We start from the raw sequence: 11,804 nt of genomic DNA, 5'->3' as shown, positions 1-11,804 counted from the left end.
CAGTAATTTGGCCACCTGATGTGCTCAGAGACAAACAGCTTAGAGTCTAATGCTCTTCCCACATTAGTATACAAGTTGCTTGGAATGCTACAGTTAAGGTAATTATATTCTCCAAATCCAAAATCAGAAAGCCAATTAGATAGTCATACCTCACGTTATAATTCATCCTTCCATGACTGAGGCACCCTGTCTCTTTCTGTGCCCCCAAAACACCTGTCATCCCCTGTTTTCCTTCACTTACTCTCCCACCATACACACTGAAGTTTCATTATCTAGGCATCCTATCTTGTCCGCTCTATCTATTTGTTGTCTGAAGATAAGGCCTCCTTCCACGCTGGCCTTTTTAGCCCAAGGCTAAAAAAATAAAATAAAATAAAACTCTCATTTCCCATTAAAAAAAAGAAAACACTCCTCTACTCCCTTTCCTCACTCTTTAAGCAGCTGACAGCTTTGCAAAATATCTAAAAGGTTCTCTCTCATGCTATCCTGATTAGAGATGTGGTGGGTAAACTTGGGTCTATGGTCCTTTGAGGTCAGTACTCTTATATAAAAATGGCATACGGTTGTTTCCAATTTTTTATTAGTATAATCCCTTTATCCACCTGAATAATTTCCTCCAAATAGGCTAGCAATAATTTCACTGTGCATCATCCCCAGTCCATGAAAACAAGGATGGCAGAGCAGTTGTAATTGAAGTGAGGGCCGTGAACCTAGGCTCTTGCCCAGCTAGCACCTCTTCTTCCTTCTCAGTTTAGTGAGCCCTCACACCCGCAGAATGCTAGGGCTCCCTTATGAACTCTTTGGGAAGCCCTGTGTTGGGCGAGCCTTCTTCAGATGCAGGCCACCCATCGTGCTACTGTACAGGTATCTGCCTGCATGGACTCTAATTTTGTGCTTGGCTTTCAAGCACTGCCAACAACACATGCCCTCCTTCATGCTTGGTATATCTCACAATCATTTTTCTTATTTCATCAATTTACCTATCACTAACCGTCACTTCCCATATACAGATACACACTCTGTTCCAACTCCCCATTTCTCTCAGGATTTTTCACAAGCCTTGGCTTCCTACTCTCTGCTAATCCACGTCTCTTCCCTGCTTCCTGGCCCAGCTCCCAACTCCCTTCTAGGAAAGAGACCTCTGCTACTGCCTTTAATGGAAAGCTTCTCAATACCTCAGAACACAACGGATTCTCTGTCTCAACACCTGTGCTTTCCCTTCTTTGAAAATGTTCTCAGACTAGGATCTTCCTCATGACTGGGTTTTATTCTTTCAATAATCAGACTATCCACATGGGTAGGGAGCTTGGTGCCTCTTACTTTCATATTTTTGCTTCCCTGACCTAATATACCATCTTCAGGAGTTGTTTTCACTATTTTCTGCTTTGGATTGAACCCAGAGGAAGACAAAGCAAAGGAACCTGGGAAATTTTTCTCATAAATCAGGCTGAAGTCTGGTGACAGGACCTGCTAAAGACATACTGCTCAATTACCCTTCAGCATGTAAGCTTAAGTGGAAACGATTAGTGATCCTGCTTAAATGAGCAGAGAAGAATGATGAGTGACTGCTGTTCACAGCACTCCTGCTATTTCCACTGTGATTACCCTGGAAATGATGGCTTCTTTCTTCAACACTGGGTACATGCTGGCTCCTCCAGTCACTCCTCAAACACTTATGCAGTGTCCAGGCACTGTGAAAGGACCTCAGGTACAAAGAAAACTGATGTCCCTTCCTAGGCAGCCTTATCACTCACACACCCACACACACACACGCACACCTCTATTCTTTCCATCTCAGTGGGATAAGGGCCAGTGGGTATTAGCAGCTGAAGGAGGTCAAAACGTGGTGGCCGTGAGATAGAAACCCATGCATCTCAGAGATAGGATACCCATTTAAGGATACATAGGCCATGGTGTCATGCAGAGGTCAGGTTCAGTGCTGAGGAACACCTACAAGACCCCAGGGCTCTCAATTGGCATTTCTGAAGTCTTCGATGACAATTAAGGCAATGATATTCACCCCACAAGGATGCTGATTTTGAAATAGTATTTCATGGAGGAGGTTGTGTGATACCTTCTACTTAAATCTGAGTCAGTTGTCAATGGAGAGTGGGCATCTGCACATCTGGACAGGGAAGGCTTGGGACATGTTAGGGGCTGAGTTAATGACCTTTTCTGGAAGGCCTTTCTGATGATGTGAGGGAATGAAGGGAGGCCCATTTTGGAGCAAGGGGCTGCCTTCCTGGTGACCCGCAGAAGATAACTCCAGAGTTCTTTTGCACAACCCCATAAGGCTCTTTCCCTTGAAAAGGGCTTTCCCCTTCATGAGCTAGTTGCCAGGCTATAGTCTTTGAGACAAAGTGCCCCCACATTGTGTACTGATACGTCCATGAGCCCAGATGATGATGATAAATTTTAAGCGTTAGGGGATAATCCTATCTCACTGGGGCACTTTGAAATCCCTACCTTCTATTTCTTAACCTGTTTGTGCGTTCTAAGATAACAGACTCTTCTCCTCTTCCCCCTCCTCTTCCATTGGAATTGCTGAGTCATAGGTTACACATATGTTCAGCTTTAGTGGAGCCTGCCTAAAAGCTTTCCCAAATGTTTTTTTAATCACCCATTTTATTTATTTATTTATTGGTTGTACATCGCAGCTTTCAGGGTCTTAATTCCCTGGCCAAGGATTGAACCCGTGCCCCCTGCAATGGAAGCGCTCTTAACCAATGGACCACCAAGGAATTCCCTCCAAAGTATTTTTACTTCACAAATGTTTACAAATGTACCCTCCCACCAGCAATGTACTGCTTCACAGAAACCAACAGGGTTGCTTCACATTCTCCCCAGCCTGAGTTATGTGCTACCATTCTGGTGTTGTGAGTAGTGGTTTTAATATTCATTCCCCTGATGATTAACGAAGTTGACCACGTCTTCGTAAGAATACCATGCTGGCTCAATGACAATAGCCCTGTAAAAGTTCATGGCATCTGGTAGTGTAAGTGCTCCAGCTTTATTCATATTTTTCAATATTGCTTTACCTACTCTTTATGTTTTGAATTTCTATATCAATTTTAGAAACATGTCAAATTCCACAAATCTGGTCAAAAAAGTTATCAAATTTTGAATAGGATCGTATTCAATCTGTAGATTAATGTAGAGAGAATTTATATTTTTGCAATGTTGACACTTGTAATCCATGATTATAGTATACATCTCCATTTGTTTAGAATACTTGGTAGCCCCTAGTAAGTAAGCTCATCATAATTGGAACAGAATATTCCTATGATGCAAAAACTATAGTGATATCACTAACATTTAGATAAATCAGAGTCTTTACGATATGTAATTCTCATTGTCTTGAGATTTGGTATTCATTCTTTAAAGCAGTAGTTCTCACATTTGAACACTCATTGGAATTCATGCTCTATGTAGAGGGCTTATTAAAACACAGGTATCCAGGCTCCAACTTCCAGAGTTTCTGATGCAGTATGTCAGGTCTGGGCCGAAGGATCTGCATCTCTCTAACAAGTTCTGAGGCAAGGTTAGTGTCACTAGTTAGGGGACCATACTTAAAGAACCACTGCTTTAAAGAAAGGCAGAGAAAATGCATTGGTCCAGAGCCTGTCCTGGGTGCCGAGGATGCAGAATGGTGTAATCATGGTCTCATTACTCCAGAGTCTCTCAGGCTAGTGTGGGAGACAACCCCGAAAACAGATGACTATAGTGCATCATAGGAAATGCCCTGTGAGTAGTTTTTACCTGTGAACTTGGGAGCTCAGGGAGGTTGGTTTTTTCCTAGGCAAAAAAACCCAAAAAGAATAATGTTTATCTGGATGAGTAAATCCCTATTGGGTAAATTTCAGCAAATTTTAAATGTGTGGCTGTGTTCATAGTGGGGAGAGATGAATATTTCAGTGTGAATATAAAGGTGAAAAATTGTTGTGAAATAAACTTTTGGCTTCCTTTTTCATCTGCTCCTTCATGGGAATTTAAACAATTCAAACCATACAAGTGTGTCAGTGGTTTTTTATGACTGCTATATTTCTATTGTTGACATTATAAAAAAACATCATGGCTGTTTCAATTCAAAATGCTATTAGGAACTGAGTCTTCATTAAGTAGAGGATAAATAGCTAAATGTTGGAGATATTCTCTTAAATTTGTGTATATGCATATGCTTTGCAGAAATGAGGCCACTTTCACTTTGATGTAGTAATTGGGTGATGATGGAATACCTCAAATTTTGTTTTATACCATTTTAAAGAGATTTCATGCTTCATTAGGTAATCCTTCCCTTTCTTTCTTACAAGCAGTAAAAATTCTCCTGTCCCCTGCAACATTTCAGGATGAGGGATGGGATGATTTGTCACTCACCATTAATCCTGACTCCTACACTGCAGTGGGCAGATATAGGCTGAAGGTTTGCTGGTCCCAGACTTGGCTGCAGACCAACACGGGTATCTTATCTCCTGGTATTTAAAAGCACTTGGGAGCTAATTTCTAATGGGAATTTCTTAGTTTCAAGAGAGGATTGTTCAGAAGAGAGAAAAGCTATGAGCACCTAGGGAGAGCTGCAAAAATGCCACAGTGAGGAAGTTGCTCAATAAAGTGAAAATAAAACTGCAATTAGGTACTCTTGTTAATTTTGTTAGTTTTGTTGTTGAATATTATTATCACAGTGAAATTTTATGCATTTTGTCGTAGTTGTAGGTACCAGCATCACAGAATGTAAAATTAGGCAGTTGAGCAAATGATGGGTTTTTTTTTTTCCCCATTGGGGTATTTGCATATAAACTGCAGTAGTACTTTTTGAGATATATTAACAGAATGGCTCTGGGTAATTTCCTGTTCTTGCTTTAATTGGAAAAGATATTGAGATACAAAAGTGATGACTGAGAGCCTCATCCACCAGGGGGCAGTCAGCAGAAGCAAGAAGAATGATAATCCTGCAGCCTGTGGAACAAAAACCACATTCACAGAAAGATAGACAAAATAAAAAGGCAGACGGCTATGTACCAGATAAAGAAACAAGATAAAATCCCAGAAAAACAATTAAATGAAGTGGATATAGGCAACCTTCCAGGAAAATCATTCAGAATAGTGATAGTGAAGATGACCCAGGACCTCGGAAAAAGAATGGAGGCAAAGATCGAGAAGATGCAAGAAATGTTTAACAAAGACCTAGAAGAATTAAAGAAAAAACACCTAGAATTAAAGAACAAATGATAAACAATACAATAAACAATATAATAACTGAAATGAAAAATACAGTAGAATGAATCAATAGCAGAATAACTGAGGCAGAAGAACAGATAAGTGACCTGGAAGACAGAATGGTGGAATTCACTGTTGCAGAGCAGAATAAAGAAGAAAGAATGAAAAGAAATGAAGACAGCATAAGAGACCTCTGGGACAACATTAAACATATGAACATTCACATTATAGGGGTCGCAGAAGGAGAAGAGAGAGAGAAAAGACCCGAGAAAATATTTGAAGAGATTATAGTCAAAAACTACTCTAACATGGGAAAGGAAATAGCCACCCAAGTCCAGGAAACACAGAGAGTCCCAGGCAGAATAAACCGAACAAGAAACATACAGAGACACATGGTAATCAAACTGACAAAAATTAAAGACAAAGAAATATTATTAAAAGCAACAAGGGAAAAATGACACATAACATACAAGAGAACTCCTATAAGGTTAACAGGTGATTTCTCAACAGAAACTCTATAAGCCAGAAGGGAGTGGCATGATATATTTAAAGTGATGAAAGGGAAGAACCTACAACCAAGATTACTCTACCCAGCAAGTATCTCATTCAGATTCAATAGAGAAATCAAAAGCTTTACAGACAAGCAAAAGCTAAGAGAATTCAGCACCACCAAACCAGCTCTACAAAAAAGGCTAAAGGAATTTTCTAAGTGGGAGACACAAGAGAAGAAAAAGATCTACCAAAACCAACCCAAAACAATTAAGAAAATGGTAATAGGAACATACATATCAATAATTACCTTAAATGTAAATGGATTAAATGCTCCAACCAAAAGACACAGACTAGCTGAATGGATACAAAAACAAGACCCATATATATGCTGTCTACAGGAGATGCACTTCAGACCTAGGGACACATACAGACTGAAAGTGAGGGGATGGAAAAAGATATTCCATGCAAATGGAAATCAAAAGAAAGCTGGAGTAGCAATACTCATATCAGATAAAGTAGACTTTAAAATAAAGAATGTTACAAGAGACAAGGAAGGACACTACATAATGAGCAAGGGATCAATCCAAGAAGAAGGTATAACAATTATAAATATATATGCACCCATCATAGGAGCACCTCAATACATAAGGCAAATGCTAACAGCTATAAAAGAGGAAATCGACAGTAACACAATAATAGTGGGGGAATTTAACACCCCACTTTCACCAATGGACATATCATCCAGGAAGAAAATTAATAAGGAAACACAAGCTTTAAATGACAAAATAAACCAGATAGATTTAATTGATATTTATAGGACATTCCATCCGAAAATAGCAGATTACACTTTCTTCTCAAATGCACACAGAACATTCTCCAGGATAATCACATCTTGGGTCACAAATCAAGCCTTGGTAAATTTAAGAAAATTGAAATCATATCAAGCATCTTTTCTGACCACAACGTTATGAGATTAGAAATAAATTACAGGGAAAAAAACATAAAAACCATAAATACATGGAGGCTAAACAATACCTTACTAAATAACCAAGAGATCACTGAAGAAATCAAAGAGGAAATCAAAAAATACCTAGAGACAAATGACAATGAAAACACGACAATCCAAAAACTATGGGATGTAGCAAAAGCAGTTCTAAGAGGAAAGTTTATAGCAATACAATCCTACCTCAAGAAACAAGAAAAATCTCAAATAAACAATCTAACCTTACACCTAAAGGAATTACAGAAAGAAGAACAAACAAAAACCAAAGTTAGTAGAAGGAAAGAAATCATAAAGATCAGAGCAGAAATAAATGAAATACAAACAAAGAAAACAATAACAAAGATCAATAAAACAAAAAGCTGGTTCTTTGGAAGATAAACAAAATCGATAAACCTTTAGCCAGACTCATCAAGAAAAAGGGAGAGGACTCAAATCAATAAAATTAGAAATGAAAAAGGAGAAGTTACAACAGACACAGCAGAAATACAAAGCATCCTAAGAGACTACTAAACGCAACTCTATGCCAATAAAATGGACAAACTTGATAAAATGGACAAAGTCTTAGAAAGGTGAAACTTTCCAAGACTGAACCAGGATGAAATAGAAAATATGAACAGACCAATCACAAGTAACGAAATTGAAACTGTGATTAAAAATCTTCCAACAGACAGAAGTCCAGGACCAGACGATTTCACAGGTGAATATTATCAAACATTCAGAGAAGAGCTAACACCCATCCTTCTCAAACTCTTGCAAAAAATTGCAGAGGAAGGAACACTCCCAAACTCATTCTATGAGGCCACCATCACCCTGATACCAAAACCAGACAAAGATGTCACAAAGGAAGAAAACTACAGTCCAATATCACTGATGAACATAGATGCAAAAAATCCTCAACAAGGTACTAGCAAAACAGAAACACATTAAAAGGATCATACACCATGATCAAGTGGGATTTATCCCAGGAATACAAGGATTCCTCAATACATGCAAATCAATCAATGTAATACACCATATTAACAAACTGAAGAATAAAAACCATATGATCATCTCAGTAGATGCAGAAAAAGCTTTTGACAAAATTCAACACCCATTTATGTATGATAAAAATTCTCCAGAAAGTGGGCATACAGGGAACCTACTTCAACATAATAAAGACCATATACAACAAACCCACAGCAAACATCATTCTCACTGGTGAAAACCTGAAAGCATCCTAAGATCAGGAACAAGACAAGGATGTCCACTGTGGCCACTACTATTCAACATAGTTTTGGAAGTCCTAGCCATGGCAATCAGGGAAGAAAAAGAAATAAAAGGAATACAAATTGGAAAAGAAGAAGTAAAACTGTCACTGTTTGTGGATGACAGGATACTAGACATAGATAATCCTAAAGATGCCACCAGAAAACTGCTAGAGATAATCAGTGAATTTGGTAAAGTTGCAGGATGCAAAATTAATGCACAGAAATCTCTTGCATTCCTATATACTAACAACAAAAGATCAGAAAGAGAAATTAAGAAAACAATCCCATTCACCATTACAACAAAAAGAATAAAATACCTAGGAATAAACCTACCTAAGGAGGTTAAAGACTTGTACTCAGAAAACTATAAGACACTGATGAAAGAAATCAAAGATGACACAAACAGATGTAGAGATATACCATGTTCTTGGATTGGAAGAATCAACATTGTGAAAATGACTATAGTACCGAAAGCAATCTACATATTCAATGCAATCCTTATCAAATTACCAATGGCAGTTTTTACAGAACTAGAACAAAAAATCTTAAAATTTGTATGGAGACACAAAAGACCCCAAATAGCCAAAGCAATCTTGAGAAAGAAAACTGGAGCTGGAGGAATCAGGCTCCCTGACTTCAGACTATACTACAAAGCTACAGTAATCAAGACAGTATGGTTCTGGCAGAAAAACTGAAAGATAGATCAATGGAATAGGATAGAAAGCCCAGAGATAAACCCACGCACATATGGTCAACTAAACTATGACAAAGGAGGCAAGGACATACAGTGGAGAAAAGACAGTCTCTTCAATAAGTGGTTCTGGGAAAACTGGACAGCTATTTATAAAAGAATGAAATTAGAACACTCCCTAACACCATACACAAAAATAAACTCAAAATGGATTAAAGACTTAAATGTAAGACCAGACACTATAAAACTCTTAGAGGAAAACATAGAAAGAACACTCTTTGACATAAATCACAGCATGATCTTTTTTGACCCACATCCTAGAGTAAGGGAAATAAAGGCAAAAATAAACAAATGGGACCTAATGAAACTTAAAAGCTTTTTCACAGCAAAGGAAACTACAAAGAAGACGAAAAGACAACCCTCAGAATGGGAGAAAATATTTCCAAACGAGTCAATAGACAAATGATTAATCTCCAAAATATATAAACAGCTCATGCAGCTCAATATTAAAAAAACCAAACAACCCAATCAAAACATGGGCAGAAATCCTAAGTAGCTATTACTCCAAAGAAGACATACAGATGGCCAGGAGGCACATGAAAAGCTGCTCAACATCATTAATTATTAGAGAAATGCAAATCAAACCTGCAATGAGCTATCACTTCACACTGGTTAGAATGGACATCATCAGAAAACCTGCAAACAACAAATGCTGGAGAGGGTGTGGAGAAAAGGGAGCCCTCTTGTACTATTGGTGGGAATGTAAATTGATACAGCCACTATGAAGAACAGTATGGAGGTTCCTTAAGAAACTAAAAGTAGAATTACTATATGACCCAGCAATCCCACTACTGGGCATATACCTGGAGAAAACCATAATTCAAAAAGACACATACACCCCAATGTTCATTGCAGCACTATTTACAATAGCCAGGTCATGGAAGCAACCTAAATGCCCATCGACAGATGAATGGATAAAGAAAATGAGGTACATATGTACAATGGAATATTACTCAGCCATAAAAAAGGAACAAAATTGGGTCATTTGTAGAGATGTGGATGGACCTAGAGACTGTCATACAGAGTGAAGTAAGTCAGAAAAAAAAAACAAATATCGTATATTAACACATATATGTGGAATCTAGAAAAATGGTACAGATGATCCTGTTTGCAAGGCAGAAATAGAGAGAAAGATGTAGAGAACAAATGTATGGACACCAAGGGGGGAAAGCTGGCGGGGTGGTGGTGGGATGAATCGGGAGTTTGGGGTTGACATATATACACTAATACGTATAAAATCGATAACTAATAAGAACCTGCTGTATAAAAAAATAAAGAACAGATTATAGACAATAAATATTATTGGGTAAGGCATGCTTTGGATAAGGCACAAGCAACAACAAACAGTGATTATTGAGAATTCATTTGAATAGAGTCAGAGCAATGTGAGGGTGGACCATTTTGAGTTTTGCAGCAATCCTTTTGGTTATTGTTCTGTGGAGGGGATGGAATTTTCAGTTGGGATGTTAAATCATTATTGGTGATCTCTTTTGTTATAATACTAATTATTATTGTTTTATTTAAGGAACTATAGACCAGCATGGAGAAGGCCCACATTAAATTACATGAGGATGAGAACCAAGATTACAAGTCCAAAGGAAATTGTTAAGAAGCTCTATGTCAAGGAATGGAGCAAATATATTTTAGTAAGTGTAGGCTTGCAGACACAGGAGTAAACAACCAGACCAAGTCTCTGCCCTCATTGACCTTTTAGTCTATCAGGGAAAGCAACCATTAAAGTAGTCATAGGAAGTGGTTAAAACTGAGATTAACATATATGTTAAAAGTACAAGGAACTATGAGAGAATATCACAGGTCTTGCCCTAGTGTAGGAGGATCAGGGAGAGCTTGTTTGAATCAGTGGCAATTAAACTGAAAGTGGAAAGGTGAATATGAGAGTCAGGCAAAGAAGAGTGGAAAAAGCAGTTGGCAAGTGCCCCTCAAGCTGAGAGCATAGTTCTTTGGAAGCTTTTGAGCCAGGAAGGACCTGGGCCTATAGGAGCTAGAAAAAAAAACACAATATTTTCATGGGTATGAAATGTACAGTGTAGGAAATATAGTGAATAACTATGTAACATCTTTGTATGGTGACATATAGTAAGTAGACAAATCATGGTGATCAGTTTGAAATGTAAAGAAATATCAAATCACTATGCTGTGTAACTGGAGCTAACATAGTGTTGTAGGTCAATTATATTTCAAAAACAAAAACAAACAAACATAGTAAAAGAGATCAGATTTGTGGTTACAGGAAATTGTATGAAGTCAGTCAAAAGGTACAAACTTCCAGTTATAAGATAACTAGATAGATAAGTACTAGGGATGTAATGTACAACATGATAAATATAATTAACTCTGCTGTAGGGTATATATGAAAGTTGTTATGAGAGTAAATCCTAAGAGTTCTTATCCCAAGAAAAATATTTTTCCTTTTTTTTCCTGTTTAACTTTGTACCTAAATGAGATAATGGATGTTCACTAAACTTGTGATAATCATTTAATGATGTATGTAACTCAAATAATTATGCTGTATACCTTAAACTTATACATTGCTGTATGTCAATTTTAACACAATAAAACTGGAAGGAAAAAAGCAATACTTTCAGTATGATTAGAGTATAGTGAGTAGGAGGGACAGTGGTAATAGACAACGTGGGAGAGATAGGCCAGGCATGATCCTTCAAAACCATGTTGGATATGTCAAGAGTTTGAGACTTCATCCTGAGATCAATGGGTAGGCACAGGAGTGCCATGGTTAGATTCATATTGTTGGAAGATCACTCTGGCTTCTGTGTGAAGAATGGATTGATAGGATGCAAAAATGGATTCAAGAAGCCCAGCTGGAAGACTATTGTAATCATTCAGGTAACAGATAATAGTGACTTGGCGAGGGTAGTGATAAGGGAGGTATAAAGAGGTGGATAGGGGCAAGAAATCTTTAGGAGGAATAGCTGATAAGACTTGATGTGGTAGACATGGAGATGTGTGTCCCAGATCTCCTTTCAAGGAAGGACTTAATGCCCAGCCACAGGGAGTGTTGTCAGTAGACAGCATCCACATATCTGTTCCTTCAGAGCCTGGCTCAGCTGCAGAAGGA

This window comes from Tursiops truncatus, chromosome X (genome assembly GCF_011762595.2).
Source record: "Tursiops truncatus isolate mTurTru1 chromosome X, mTurTru1.mat.Y, whole genome shotgun sequence".
Lineage (NCBI taxonomy): Eukaryota > Metazoa > Chordata > Mammalia > Artiodactyla > Delphinidae > Tursiops > Tursiops truncatus.
The sequence above is the reverse complement of the archived record's forward strand: the minus strand, read 5'-3'. Positions refer to the sequence as shown.